This window comes from Coptis chinensis, chromosome 7 (genome assembly GCF_015680905.1).
Source record: "Coptis chinensis isolate HL-2020 chromosome 7, ASM1568090v1, whole genome shotgun sequence".
NCBI lineage: Eukaryota > Viridiplantae > Streptophyta > Magnoliopsida > Ranunculales > Ranunculaceae > Coptis > Coptis chinensis.
Window position 1 is genome coordinate 66,511,777 of NC_141462.1, and position 16,795 is coordinate 66,528,571.

The following is a 16,795-nucleotide window of genomic DNA, read 5'->3' on the forward strand; positions in this document are numbered from 1 at the left end:
ATCCATGTAGTTTCTGTTGGAGCCCTGAGCATCCCGACTCCCACTATCCTATAGCCTATGAACAGGCTTGTTCCATTAATAGTGAACCTAACACCCCCTTGGAGACAAAATCCCAACTTCGGTTGGAGAAATAACCAACACGTCACACTTCCAGGGTACAATAATCAATATGTTAGGCCAACACAAAGTTTTAACCAAGCTCCACCACGACAAGGGGAGGTCGGTCGTGGTAATTTTAATAATTATAACAACCAAGTGCAACCTCGACAAGGTCAAGCACAAAGTCAAGGTAGTTATAATAATTATAATGCTAATAGAGGTATCGTTAGGTAAATAATAACTATCAAAATCCACCAATAAATAATTCCGTGAAATAATTCCGGTCCACACCACCCGTGACTACTACACCCACACAACGGATCGTCTTGACACCTTCATACAACTAAGCCAAAACTTTTCCAAACCATGGCTCAATCTAACCAACAGCTTCTACAATCCGTTAATAATTTAACCCAACAGTTGGCTCAAGATAAAGCCCAACCCAAAGGTGTGTTTCCAAGTCACGAAATACCTAATCCTAAAACAACAAATACAGCCTTTGAGGTAACCGATAATACTAGTAATGAATATGAAAATGTAGGTGAGCTAAAGGCCATCACCACTCTCCGTTCTGGCAGAGTGGTTGATAACAAAGTAACTATGCCTATAGTTACCCCACCAGTAGCCCCTACACCTGCTATTATACTAGATACCGAAATAGAAACTGAAGACCCTACCACTGTAGAGGTACCAGTTACAACACAACCTAAGGAACAGAAAGCCACGGTTAAACATCCAGGTGATACTATTGCTAAATATAGACAGAAACCACCGTTTCCACAAAAATTAGCCGTGTTAACTAGGGATACAAATTATGAGGAGATTAGGGATGTTTTCAAGAATCTAACTATAAACCTTCCCTTCCTTTAAGCTATTAAAAAGCTACCACACCATGCTAAGTTTCTTAAGAAATTGTGTACTACTAGGCGAAGACAAATATACCAAAATCGCCTTTTTACAGAACAATTCCCAACTCTATCGAACATAATGGAATTGTTAAGTACAAGGACCCCGGTCGTCCCTATTGATAATGCACCTTAGGAGATTCTTATACGACGACCGCGGCGTTATTAGACTTGGGGGCTAGTGTTTACTCTCCGTTTTATTTGTATAGACAAATACGTCTAGGCGAGATGCAACCCACTAAAATGACATTGCAATTAGCTGATCGGTCTATTAAGTATCCTAAGGGTGTGGTCGAAAATGTTCTGGTAAAAGTTTAAGATTTTTACTATCCGGCTGATTTTGTCATCCTCGATACAGAAGTCGTTAACGACTCTGTCCCGATCATCTTAGGGCATCATTTCCTGGCAACTGCCAATGCGCTCATTAATTGCCGCAATGGTTCAATGTCCATGTCTTTTGGCCATCTTGCTGTTGAAGTCAATGTTTTTAAAACAAAGACACAGTTACCCGATTCGTCTATGGATGGAGAGGTTAGCATGATCGAAAGCTTTGCTCGAGATTATTTCAACAACACGTTCCCTAATAATCATATGCCCAAATTTCTTTCCTTTGGAAGTTCAGACTCCAACATTTCCATCCCTACTCTAGTCGATACACATATTACGGATGAGGATGAGATAGATGACTTTCTCAAAGATGTAGAGGACTATCATAGTAACGAGGATATGACCAATCTGGATGAGCAATTCGATGAGTTTCTTAGAGCAGGTGATAATTCATCCTATCAAGAACTACTTTCCACAACATCCACCTCGACTTCCCTCCTTCCACCCTTTCAAAGGAATCTCGAGTTTGCATTCGATCCTTTTGTTTCTTCTGTACTTCATAATTTTTTAAATCCACCTAGTAAACAAATACTTCAGAAGACAAAAGCATTTAACACCTTCATTTTCAGACTTGAGACAGTCCCTACACACACCATGAATGAGTTTTGTGCTAAACCCACATCCTCATTTTTTACATGCTATCCTTCTACAACTTATCCATATCCACCATATTCTCCACAACAATTCATTTTTCCACACTTATTTATTAGAACACCCACTCGTTCAAAAATGAAAAAGAAAGTGCATGCTAGGTTACGTAATAGGGTGATCCGACTTCGCTTTCATTTCACTAGGTTGCGTCATAGGAAATCTTGGTGCTTGATTGTGTTTGGATATGTTTTCTGTGATATTTATTTATGGAATGATCCACAACTATTTCGGTTGTTGATATATGATAAACTGCATGTTCATACATATGTTTACATAAAGTCTCGAGTATCTGACTATAAATGACTCAACTTTTGTGTTTGGTGCATTTTCTTTCATTTCCATATATTGGTGAGTGCACCATTAAGGTAACCGGGCCCTCCCTACGGAGTGTGTGGCTGTAAGTATCAGATCCTAAGTCCACGTTTAACATAATTCACGTTTTCCACTCTTGCATGTTTTTCTCGGATTTTTGAGTCATGTTTCTCTATGGGGTGAATTATGTCTTTCTTGTTTATTGTTTTTCTTTTTTAAAAGTATAAATATATATATATATATATATATATATTAAAGAATAAACATAGTAATCTAGGAAGTCTCGGGAATTTGACTTTAAAAGACCCACTGCTAAAAACAAATTTTCTAAGCTTCGTTGTAAAAAAAAATTTGTTTGGGGGTGGGGTGTTCGTGGTTCCGTACGAGAATGTTTATGTCCCATTACAGTTGCTTAGGCCGTTTAATTGTATTACGATCCGGGTTGACATAATCTTGAATTTAGAGTTCAGTCGTTCGCATAACGTACGTCATGCACGCACTTCGAGGCATTTTCCACTATCTTATATGTCATCTACGGTCGGAATAGAGTGTTTTATGGATCATTGGATTGAAAATTCTATCCTGATCATTTCCATATCTCATTCGCAAAAATCGGACCGGTAACGAAGCGGCAATTTTGATTTGAAGTTTCGCAAAAAAATCGAAAAATTCACAAATTTCGATTTGGGCTTGGGCCCAACCCGCGCCCAACCGCGACGCCCACAACCTCCACCAATTTCCATCAACAAAAACCATCAGAAAATCAAAATAAAAAAAAAATTAGTGCTTCCGCGCCACCACACCACCACCACCATCGTTCTTTTTAGTGAGGTATCCCTCATTGCTTCCCCCTACCTTCTACAAACCTCAAACCGTATTCAAACTTCCAATGGCTCAACAACGCCGAATTTTACCAGAACAAGCTTTTACTGGCGACCACTTCGCGCCGTTTTACGGTGACGAAATGATCAGTAGAGACTGGAATAGCTTGTGGTACTCGAAGCCTATTACCACGAAGACTTAGTCGGGACGGTTCTACAATCTGAGGGAGTTGGAGGGGACTAGGATTTTGTTACGGTGGCGAAGAGGAGGAAGGAAGTGACTCTTGGGTTGTTGGCGAGAGATTCTAGGCATTCTGCCTAGAATCCATCTAAGCTAATCGCGTTTGCGGGAGTCCCAATATAATGGGGTAGAGCCATTGATGAGCGTGATAGTTACCGAAGGTAACTACAAATGCGAGATCGCATTGTGTTCATCGAGCATCCCTTAGAACCAACCGGTGGCTGCATTTCGATGGATTTTGTCGGAACGCCCCGGGAAGGAGAAGGTCGGCGACATCGGCTGAACTCCTCCACATCTTATGGATACTCCAGAGCAGAAGTACGAAGTTACGTATCTTGGATTTTTGCTTAGCATGATTAGGGGAGTAGGGAAGTCTATTGCACCTCTCCCCGTGTTGATAACCAAGATCATGTTGAAGTTGAGAGCAGCCTCGGTGTAATGCGATAGGTCTTACATCACCCTACACGAAACCCTCGTGATCTATAAGGAGTGTGTCCAACGAGTTTGGAGGCTGCCTGAGGATAGAGAAGAAGACGGGGAGGATGGTGGAAACGAGAATGCCGAGGAGGATGGGGGAAATCAGAATGCCTCGGAGGATGAGGAGGACTTGACTTGTTTTGATGCGGATGCCCTGGAGAGGTGTTGGTCAGATGCAGAACGCATGGCTGTGATTCATCGTGGCATGCGTTCGCTCAACACTATCTGTGAAGACCTCCGGACTCGATAGGCAACTATCCATCATAACTTCGAGATCCGTACCTAGAGAGAGGATGAGAGGTGGGAACAGATGAGGGCCGAGCTAGAAGCTTCGGTGGTGTTCGGACCGACATGCTTGCACGATTCCCACCTCACGGGATTCTCCGCCGAGGACACACCATCGAGGCACGCGGCGTCGTCGCCGAAGGATGAATGGTCTTTGGCCCATCGGGAGCTCGGGGAGCCATCTCTGGCGTGTGCCCTCCGCTACCGATCTGAGGAGTGATTAGGGATAGTATCGTTTGATGTTCTATTTTTATTTGTAGTTTCATTATTGTCATTTATTTTCATGTAAGTTTTATTTCCGTAATTTGAATTTTGTAGTGAAATATACTTCGAATGAAAATTTTAATATAATGCGGTTATTTTCATTATGCGTGGTTGTTTAATATTGATCCCACCTTCCCAAATTATTTGGGGGTGGTTTTATCTATTCCAGCATGATTTTTATATGACCCTCGTCTTAGAATTTATTGCGGAGTCAAGGTGAAAATATGGTCATTTAGGCATATCTATGAATAAGTATCATTGTAGGATGAAATCTCGATTAAATAGGTAGATTCTATCATAAATTCAACCTAAAAGATACTAGGTTTGTTTTAGAATCAAGAAAATGAGTTGTTTCCGTTTCGGGTTTGGAAATCTTGGTATTTCCGGAAACTGCCGTAAAAACTTTTTGGCAACTTTTCGATCTGTTTTAGCAACTTAAAACCTATATAAACTTCATACATTCTACACTCACAACTCACACTACACCTAACCTCCATCACTCACCTTTCACTCCCACGATTCCCACGTTTCGTCTCATTTTCGAGTTTCAAGAACTCCGAAGCTTTTCAGGCTCTACGAGGAGGCGCTTTTCGCTCTCTGCAATTTTTTTTTTCAGATTTTTTGTCGAGGACGCGCCTTAGGTGAGCGTGACCCGTGCTCAAACACTGGAATTCCAAATCTTCAGAGAGCTTTTCGCTTCTAAAGAGAGCGCTCGGCTACGACTTCCGTGGACCAGAAAAATTCCAGTTTTCTGCGGGTAGTTTTCGGTTCATTCGCAGCTATTCAGAGCGTAATTTTGAGATGACATCTCCAACATTGATACTGGAACAATCTTTTGAGGATTTGTTCCAAAGCACTACTTATGGTGCTTGGTTTCGCGAGGCGATCACATACGTTGGCTGGGAGCCGCTTATGGTAAGACCTGATGCACTTTATTCTCCAACACTAGCATCTTATTTTTACGATAGCGCATTTTCTTTGAAAGACCAGATGGAGAACAAGTGTTCTCCATCAACATTGATAATGAACCAATGGAAATTACCAGGTTCTTGCTAGCATTTGTTCTTGGACTTGCTATGCCCGCTGAAATACAAGACCCATGGTGCTATTGGGTAGATAATATCTATGTCTACACTTATGATTTTTTGCATGAGTCCTATGGGGCAGGCATTTTCCATATCGAGGACCAAGGGGACTATAATGTCTCCTTTGGTAGCCTGTCCATGAACATAGGAACTGTTATGTTTTGGATCATGCTAAACATTTTAGGGGAATGGCGTTTTTCTTCTGTGAATGATGCCACTTGCAGCGTCTTCCTTGCTTTAGCCACGGGACGTATGTGTCATGACCTTCCCGAACCTTGATGTCTAGTTTAGCTTCGATCCCATAGCATGAGGCATAAGTTCCTTCTTATGCCTGTTCTAGTTTCCGTATTATGCTATGTTTCTTTCCTGTTTTTGTACATTTTCACGGATTGGATTAAAGGTCGATTAATCGCATCACGACCCACCAATAGTATTATTCGATCTTTCTATGGAATGACTTGGCGCGGGTGGAGGATACAACCTCATCGGGTTGCACCCTACACCCGTCGGTTCAAGTGGCTCTTAATAGGTTAGCAATAATAGATGATAAATGGGGGAAGCCCGGCAAATTATCATGGCATGGCAGATATAAAGGAACCTCACTTCTTTATAGAAGAAGAGGATGAGGAAGATGATGAGTAATCACGGGGAGATAAGGTAAGTTTTCATTCTAGTTAGTGTCCGCTTATGTCCCAAGCAATTTCATTCTTGTTAACCCCATAATGGGTAGAACTCATTATAGAGTTAAGGCGTCAGTTTTATTTCCTATGTTAGTACGTTCTAACTTTATTTTGCAGATGTTCCTGAATTTCACACGTTTCAATGGTATTTTTCCTACCCTCTTTATTTACAATACTTTGAGGACAAAACATGCTTCTTGTTTGGGGGGGCATAGAAACATGTGTAATTAAGGCATCTGTTAGGATATAGATATGTATAATATGCATTTGTTTTCTAGTTAAAATTTCAAAAATTCAAAAATATAAATAAATAAGTTCATGCTATACACTTAGGAATATTGGTATTGTTTTCCTTCTTTATGCTCTTAACAATCTAGAAGTCTCACGTAGCTTTTGCATCAGAATAATTGTTAGAAACTTAGGTTAATATGTAGGTAATAATCTTTGCATCTATCTATAAATATATTACATGAGTATCTATGATTGTTAGCGATAAGTTTGAAATCTAGGCTAGAGTACTTATTCTACAAATCTGTGAGAATATAGCCTAAAAAGCCTTATATGAAGCGAAACATTTGAGAAATGTCACAAAGGGAGAAGTAAAATCCGGATAGAGAAATCACACGTCCACTTGCTTGATCACTAAACCATATCCTAAGCGAGAATTTAGGCCCTCTTTGGATCGATATAGCCGAAATTCAAACCTATGAATTATTTTCCGCTAGTAAGCCCCTCGAGCCTTTCTTTAGCCTTTCATAAACCACAAATCCTTTACACTGTTACAAAAACAAAACAAAATAAAAAATTCAACCTACCCAATCTAGAATAAGTCTGAGAATAGAATGAGGAAGAAAGAAGAAGAGAAAAACCTGTGTAAACAAAAGTTAGTTAATTGCTTCAGAAAATAAAGAAAAGAAGTTTCCATCCATAGAAAAGAAAAATAAAAATAGAAATAAAATAAAAACTCCAAAAAAAAAAAAAAAAAATAGAATAAAAGGAGTCAAAAGCAAAAGAAAAAGAAAAAAAAATATGGCTAAGGATGGAAACAAAGTATAGAAGCAAAAGAAAATAACAAGGTTTTCTCTAAGTTACATAATATGAAAACTCTATTATCTCAGACCTGTCCTTTTTGAATATTCATTTCTTTCCTTCTTAAACCATCTCCTAATCCCCGCAACACCTAATAAAGACCTCTAGCTCAATTAGGAATATGTTAGTGTGATAGTAAGTGGCAGATGTGTTTGATCGACTCTGGCTTCCTTGTTGTCATTGAGATTGTAAGGTAAAGTGTGCCCACTGCATTTGGAGTAAATTTGAACTTGAGTGGAAAAATCAGTGTTGTAGATCTTGACTATTATTGTGAGAACCTATTTAAGGACGCTATTCCGAGTTTCAGAAACGAACCTGCTAGGCATTTCATAGTATTACTCATTGTATATATGTTTATTGTAGATAATTGATTATTATGCATATATTAGCTTAGGTTTCAACTTGATTACTCTATATGCATTGCTAGTGGGAGGTATAGTTAATTTAGAGCATGAATTAAGGAAACAATAGCTTTATTTCTTAGTCGTTGTAGTATAGATGAAGTTTGTGAGTACCTTCACTGGAAAACTCTCACGAGGCTATAACTCGTCCACTAGGGAATTCCTAGTAGTTTAAGGCATTGTTGCATATGGTCAATGCAATCGCACTCAGCGAAACGAGAGTAGATAGAACTCCATTTTTGGTCACTTATTCTAATTTCTCATCTTTGCTTGAGGACAAGCAAAATGCTGTTTGGGGGTGGTTTGATAAGAGCCCAAAATTGTAGTTTTAACACTCAGAATATCATATACTATTAGACCAATTATGTGAGTAATAATTAAGAGTTAACACTGATTACGTGTTTTTATGCATTTTAGGTTTCAAAGTCCATTATGTGCATAAATGTGCCACTTTAGTGAGATAAAGGAGCAAAGGTCGGTTACTAAGGAGTTCCGTGATTAAAGGCCAAGATTCAAGAAGACAAAGCCTTTCTAAAGCCCGGTTAAAAAGTCGAAAAGTCGGGCGAAAAAAGACACACAAAAGTCGTGAGAACTTCCGAAGGCCGTATCTTTGGACTCAGACCTTGAAATGGGGCCTACCTTATGTCAAAATGACCGGCTCGGAAAGAGCTTTCTAATGGTCTAAGCCTTGATCCAATCAGAGGAGCAGAAGCTGACGAAAAGTCTGTTCAAGCCAACTGCAGCTGAAGAGGCCTTTTTGGACTGAAAGAATTGGGTTTTGGGCCTGATTCTCTGGCCCAAAACATGGCTCCAAGCCCATGCACGATTTTTGGATCTGAAAGTATAAAAACAAAAGCTTAGCTCTTTGTTAATGGTAGATAGGAGGTTAGAAAATAAAAGTAGCTTAGAATAGAAAGTAGCCATTAGAATAGCTTCTAGATCTAGATTTAATTGTTTTTAATTAAGTTTAGTTTCAAATCCAATTCTTGTTTTAGATTAAACTCTTAGAATTATTACTCTTACTTAGTTTGATCAATAAAATAGCTAGTTTGTTAATTTCGATTCTTGTCATTTACATTTGTGTTAAATCTGATTTCATTTATTACTTGTTATTCAATTCTTAGTTATTAATTAGATTTTAATTATTGTTTAATTTAGATTAGTAAATTTAATTCTTTATATTATGTTTAGTTTTAATTTAATCGGAAATGATTGTGTAATGATTCTCAGCTAAACCTCCATTAGAGGGGGTTGAGAAGCCTTGATGAAAGCTTGATTCCGATTATCATAGAGTCGTCGTAATTTCCCTTCCACTCTAGAAATGATTAGTTCACCATGAGAATGGGTTTAATCGTTCACATGCTCGTTATGAATTGGTAGGAATGCCATGTGTAATTAGGGATTAGGAAGAACCAATTGTTCTGTGAAGCAGTTCAAGTCGGATTTCGACGATTCATCATTAATAAGATTAAGTTGAGTTAAGGTGGAATCAATCCCCTTCTAACTCGTTATCATCGAATCAACGTAGCATTCCGATAGTTATTTTGATAATCGACTAGTTGCATCTTGTGGGTAGTTGCATCGTAGTCTAGTTGCCACTTCATAAATCTCTCATTAGACTTTAGAGTTAAGAGTACTTATACGTAGAGAACATTAACATGCAGAAGGACTAGGAGTGGAACGAATCACTCTACTCCACTATATCTCATAGGATTGAGAGTAGAATCTTTGATAAAATATAGGCACATAGATTAGTTTTAGTTTACTTACGTTTTGAGTTTTATCGTTCATTTCGTAGGTAAACTATATCAATTTTATATTTTATCAAAAGGCCCAATGATGTCTACACCCTATTTTGCGAACGGCTAAGGTGAGAAAATTGGATGCAATTCATTTGCAGGAAGAGTACTGATAAGAGCCCAAAACTGTAGTTTTAACCCTTTAACAATATTGATGTTAGACCAATTATGTGATTAATAATATAAGTTTATCACTAATTATGTGCTTTTGAGTATTTCAGGCTTTAGAGTTGAATAAATGTAAATTCATTACTAATTAGGCGCTAAAAAGAGCTAAAGGGATTGCTATGGAAGTTCTATGAAGAAAGCAAAAGTTTCATGGAGAAAAAGCCATTAAAAAGCCCAAATCAAAGCTGTTAAGTGAAAGTCAAACCGGATTAGAAAGTTGAAGAAAAGTGAATAGAACTTCAAAAGGCCATATCTTTGGACTCAGACCTTGGATTTGGGCCCATTTTATATCAAAATGACCGGCTCATAAAGCTCTTTCCAATGGTCCAGACTTTGACTCGATCAGAGTAGTATAAGTTAGTGAAAATTCATGCTATAGTAACACGACCAAAATAGGAAGTCTTGGATTCAACAAATTGGGTTTTGGGCTCAATTTTTTGGCCCAAAACATGACTCCTCAGCCCATACACGAATTTGGGGATCTAGGTCTTCAATATCAAGAGACAAAAGCTTAGCTCTTAAGCTATCTAGATCTAAATCTAGTTCTAGTTCATAAAATTTAGTTTTTGTAATATAGAATTAGTTTTAATTCATTAAATTAATTTATATAGATTAATCTAGTTAATTGTCAATTTTATTAGTTGTTAGAACAAGTTTTGAATCTTAGAATAAAATACTTAGTTTATATTTGAATATAAAATTTCGAATTCAATCTTGCATTCATAGATTTAGTTGTTTTAAATTGATAATTAGTATTCATAATCTTAGTTCTAAATTAGTTTAAATTTCAATTGTAATCCATTTTTGAATCTTAGATTATTGTTAATTTAGATTGAGAAAGTTTAATTAGTTATTCAATAATGACTGGTTTTTACTGTTCTTAGTTTAGAAATGATAGTATGATGATTCAAGGCTAAAACCTCTATTAGAGGGGTTTGAGGAAGCCTTGATGAAAACTTGATTTTATTAGCTTAGAAATCGTCGTGATAATCTATTCAATTTTAGAAAGTAATTAGTTCACCATGAGAATGGGTTTGATTGCTTTACATGCTAGTTATTATTTGGTAGAGATTGCCATGAATAACTAGGCATTAGAATACCAGTTGTTATGCGAAAGCATTGACATTTGGATTACGACATTTTTTTGTTAGTTGATTAAGTCGAATTAAGGTGGAATCGAATTCCCCTAATTCATTCTCTATTGTCAAGTTAGTATTTGAATTCCATCATTTTGTTATTTGCATATTGTTTTCTAGTTTCCCATCATAGTATAAATTCACATCTATAAATATTGCTCTCACCATTGTTCCCTTGTGTTGATTAATTGATTTCTTTATGTCTTGGTAGTTTAGGAGTGGAACGATTCCGTACTCTATATATTGCTTAAATCTATATGTGAGAGTAGGAAATAAATAATTGATACTGTAAGAATAAGGTTAGAGTAATCTAATTGAGTTTTTACGGGTTATCAAATGGCGTCGCTGCCATCTTAAACTCTTTCAGGACAAGAATTCAATTGCTTGAATCCAAGGGGCAATCCCCCATTCTCTACCCACCCACCCTTTTAATTTTTCTTTCTTGTTTCTTATATTTTCGTTACTGTTCATGCTTGAAATTCACTGTTTTAATCCGCCCTCCCTTTTGCCTTGTACAAAGCGCGCCCGCGCTCCCTTAAGATTGCGGAATCACAGCGACGAATACTGCGGTAAAGGTATTTCTAAATTTTTGAAAATTCTAAAACTTTTCAGGCATAATATCTAAGGTGTTATTGATTTACTGAAATATGTTCAGAATTTTCCTAATTGTTTTACCTTGTGAACAAATACGATCTTTACAGTGCTATATTTCAGTTTTCAAACCGTAAGATCTTGAAAAACAGATAAGTAAGGTTACTTCGGCAGTTCCAAAAATTCTAAACTTTTTACTGGAGTATCTATCCTAAGTCAGGAGTTTTCAGTAAAAATTCGACGAGTTTTTTATTTGTTTTGACCTCCTAACTAGTGGAGTGTTTCTAGTGTGTTTCTGCAGTTTTTCAACACTTCATTTCTGGAACAATAACCGATAAGGAAGATTTGTAGAACTCGAATTTCTCTAAAATTTTTACACAAACACACATTATCTGGCAGAAGTCTACAGTAAACTTTTAGCAATTTTTGGCTCTGTTTTGATTGGTTAACCATTCGGTTGTTTGTATTGTGTACGAAAACTGTTTCACAAACTTTGCAGGGCAGTAAAAGGACTTTCATAACTCCGATTGTTCTGAAATTTTACAGGCTACTTACTGGACATCTTAGCAACCGACTATAAAAATTTCAAATTTTTTGGAGAGCGCAACCCGCCCCCATACAAGGCAAAGTTTGAGCGTGACCTGCACTCAAAACACTATAACTTGAGTTCCACCTGAGCGTGACCCGCGCCCCTCACAGGCAAATTCTGAGCGCACCCCGCGCCCTCTTCTGGAGCAGCCCGATTTTCATAGGTCAGTCCAAACTTCCATTTCTTCAAGTTATTCAGTGTTTCTAACTTCTCCAATACACTAAGATTGCGTATACAAGACGCTATTCATATGCGTAGCAAGGAGGCATTTAAGTACTCCTTTTTCCACTCTTCGCCTCTTCTATCAGAGGAGTTTCAATTCTAGTATAATCAGGCTTGTTTATCGTAAACATCAACGTACATGCCTATCTAGAAATTTATAGTTGGAGTTTTGGTTGCATATTAATTGTCCTATAATATATTTGTAAAACCAATATGGCATATCAATATATAGACCAACAATCATATGATTATTATGCAAACCCTTCACCATGTTTATGCTGTGGTAGTCCTTACCATTGGGCTTCTCATTGCCCATCATATCAAAAGTTTGAGCCTACTATATGATATAATAATAATTATGAACCTCAATTTTCAAATTTTTATTGTGACCCATGCAATCAAGAGTTTTCTAGTCATCCAAACTATACAGGGAGTTAACCAGTGTCGTATAATTCTAGTTCTGTAATGAGTGTGTATAACGAACCAAACACTTTTCCGTGCATAATTTGTTCAGATCCAGACCACACTGCCCATTCATGTCCCATATTTATTCAACCTTAACCTATCCCATCACAATATGAGATCAACCAGAGTCACTCAATCGCCAATAACTATGACTATCAAACACCATACCAACAAGACATTTCCACCATGCCAAAAATCACCCACCCATCTAGTTTGCCACCCTTCCTAGACCAAATTTCCCAAACTATGCTTCAGAACCTAACTATGCTTCAGAACATAGCCCAGATGATTTCCATGATCTCCTCGCCTAACAAAGAACTTTCAACCTTGCCAGAGATCGACACACAACTAGAACAACCTATTCCCATAACCACACCATTCGACTTAGTTAAGACCTACCCTAAATTTCATGAATCATTACCTTCCCATGACCCTCCCATTACCCATTATGTTGACCCCACCTAGATGAGGAAATTCTTGAAGACGACTCTTTAGGACATGTTTTGGATGACCACTCAAATTCGATAGATGCCTCCGAGGAACCTCCCACTGATCCATCTGAAGATGAATATAATGATGACACATTAGAAGATATTTATAAAGATGTGATGGAGGAAGAATTTGATAACTATTGGCATTCTCTTAATATGGACCCTCCGGTTGAGCATGTTTGATAAATTATAAAATTGAATAGTTTACCTACGAAATGAACGATGAACTCAAAACGTAAGTAAACTAAAACTATCTTATGAGCCTATATGTTTATCAAAGATTCTACTCTCAATCTTATGAGATATAGTGGAGTAGGAAGTTCGTTCCACTCCTAGTCCTTCCGCATGTTAATGTTCTCTACGTATAAGTACTTTTAACTCTAAAGTCTAATGAGAGATTTACAAAGTGGCAACTAGACTACGATACAACTACCCACAAGATGCAACTAGTCGACTATTAGAACAACTATGGGAATGCTACGTTGATTCTATGATAAGGAGTTAGAGGGGGATTGATTCCACCTTAACTCGACTTAATCCTACTAATGATTTAATCGTCGAAATCCGAATTGAATCGCTTGCCGGCGAACAATATGGTTATTCCTAATCCCTAATTACACATGGCATTCCTACCAATTCATAACTAGCATGTGAGCGATTAAACCCATTCTCATGGTGAACTAATAAACTTCTAGAGTGGAAAGGAAATTGCGGCGACTCTACGATAATCGGAATCAAGCTTTCATCAAGGCTTCTCAACCCCCTAATGGAGGTTTAGCCGAGAATCATTCTGTAATCATTTTCGATTAAATTAAAACTAAACATAATATAAAGAATTGAAATTTACTAATCTAAATTAAACAATAATTAAAATCTAATTAATAACTAAGAATTGAATAACAAGTAATAAATGAAATCAGATCTAACACAAATGTAAATGACAAGAATCGAAATTAACAAACTAGCTATTTTATTAATCAATCTAATTAAGAATAATGATTCTAGAGTTAAATCTAAAACAAGAATTGGATTTGAAACTAAACTTAACATAAAGAATTAAATCTAGATCTAAAAGCTATTCTAATGGCTACTTTCTATTCTAAGCTACCTTTATTTTCTAACCTAATTCTCTACCCTTATCTACCATTAACAAAGAGCTAAGCTTTGGTTTTTATACTTTCAGATCCAAAAATCGTGCATGGGCTTGGAGCCATGTTTTGGGCCAGAGAATCAGGCCCAAAACCCAATTCTTTCAGTCCAAAAAGGCCTCTTCAGCTGCAGTTGGCTTCAACAGACTTTTTGTCCACTTTTGCTTCTTTCATTGGATCAAGGCTTGGACCATTGGAAAGCTCTTTCCGAGCCGATCGTTTTGACATAAGGTAGGCCCCATTCCGAGGTCTGAGTCCAAAGATACGCCGCCCGGAAGTTCTGCGACTTTGTGTCTTTGTTTTACGCCCAGCGTCGACTTTTCAGCTTTTGACCGGGCTTTAGAAAGGCTTTATCTTCTTGAATCTTGGCCTTTAATCACAGGACTCCTTAGCAACCGACCTTTGCTTCTTTATCTCGCTAAAGTGGCACATATCTGCACATAATGGACTTTGAAGCCTGAAATACATAAAAACACGTAATCAGTGTTAACTCTTAATTATTACTCACATAATTGGTCTAAAAGTATGTCATGTTAGGGGTTAAAACTACAGTTTTGGGCTCTTATCAAACCACCCCAAACAGCATTTTGCTTGTCCTCAAGCAAAGATGAGAAATTAGAATAAGTGACCAAAATGGAGTTCTAACTACTCTCGTTTATTTGAGTCGCGATTGCATTGACCATATATGCAACAAGGCCTTAAACCACTAGGAATTCCCTAGTGGACGAGTTATAGCCTCGTGAGAGTTTTCCAGTGAAGGTACTCACAAACTTCAACTATACTACAACGACTAAGAAATAAAACTATTGTTTCCTTATCCATGCTCTAAATTAACTATACCTCTCACTAGCAATGCATATAGAGTAATCAAGTCGAAACCTAAGCTAATGTATGCATAATAATCAATCATCTACAATAAACATATATACAATGAGTAATACTATGAAATGTCTAGCAGGTTCGTTTATGAAACTCGGAATAGCGTCCTTAAGTAGGTTCTCATAATAATAGTCAAGATACAACACTCTGATTTTTCCACTCAAGTTTCGCTAATCCAGTGTGCAGTGGGCACACTTTACCTTACAATCTCAATGACAACAAGGAAGCCAGAGTCGATCAAACACATCTGCCACTTACTATCACACTAACCTATTCCTAATTGAGTTAGAGGTCTTTATTAGGTGTTGGGGGATTAGGAGATGGTTTAAGAAGGAAAGAAATGGATATTCAAAAAGGACAAGTCTGAGATAATAGAGTTTTCATATTATGTAACTTAGAGAAAACCTTGTTATTTTCTTTTGCTTCTATACTTTGTTTCCATCCTTAGCCATATTTTTCTTTTTCTTTTCTTTGGCTTTTGACTCCCTTTTTTTATCCTATTTTTGGAGTTTTTTTTTTTTTTTATTTATTTCTTTTTTTTTTTTCTTGGATGGAAACTTCTTTTTTTTTTCAAGCAACTAACTAATTTTTGTTTACACATGTTTTTTCTTCTTCTTCTTTCTTCACTCATTCTATTCTCGGACTTATTCTAGATTGGGTAATTTGAATTTTTATTTTGTTTTGTTTTTGTAACATGGTAAAGGAATTGTGGTTTATGGAAGGCTAAAGAAAGGCTCGAGAGGGGGGCTAGCGGAAAATAATTCATAGGTTTGAATTTCTGGCTATATCGATCCAAAGAGGGCCTAAATTCTCGCTTAGGATATGGCATAGTGATCAAGCAAGTGGACGTGTGATTTCTCTATCCGGATTTTACTTCTCCCTTGTGTCATTTCTCAAATGTTTCGCTCATATAAAGCTTTAGGCTATATTCTCACAGGATTTGTAGAATAAGTACTCTAGCCTAGATTTCAGAAACTTACTGCTAACAATCATAGATACTCATGTAATATATTTATAGATAGATGCAAAGATTATTACCTACATATTAACCTAAGTTTCTAACAATTATTCTAATGCAAAAGCTACGTGAGACTTCTAGATTATTAAGAGCATAGAGAAAGGAAACAATACCACTATTCGTAAGTGTATAGCATAACTTATTTATTTATATTTTTGAATTTTTGAAATTTTAACTAGAAAACAAATGCCTATCATACATATCTATATCCTAACAGATGCCTTAATTACACGTGTTTCTATGCCCCCCAAACAAGAAGCATGCTTTGTCCTGAAAGCATATAAATAAAGAGGGTAGGAAAATTACCATTGAAGCGCGTGAAATTCGGGAACATCGCAAAACAAAGTTAGAACGCATACTAATATAGGAAATAAAACTGACTCAACTCTATAAGAGTTCTACCCATTATGGGGTTAACAAGAATGAAATTGCTTGGGACATAAGCAGACACTAAATAGAATGAAAACTTACCTTATCTCCGGCATTACTCATCATCTTCCTCATCCTCTTCTTCCATAAAGAAGTGAGGTTCCTTTGCGTCCTGCCATGCCATGATAATTTGCCAGGCTTCCCGCCATTTATCATCTATTAT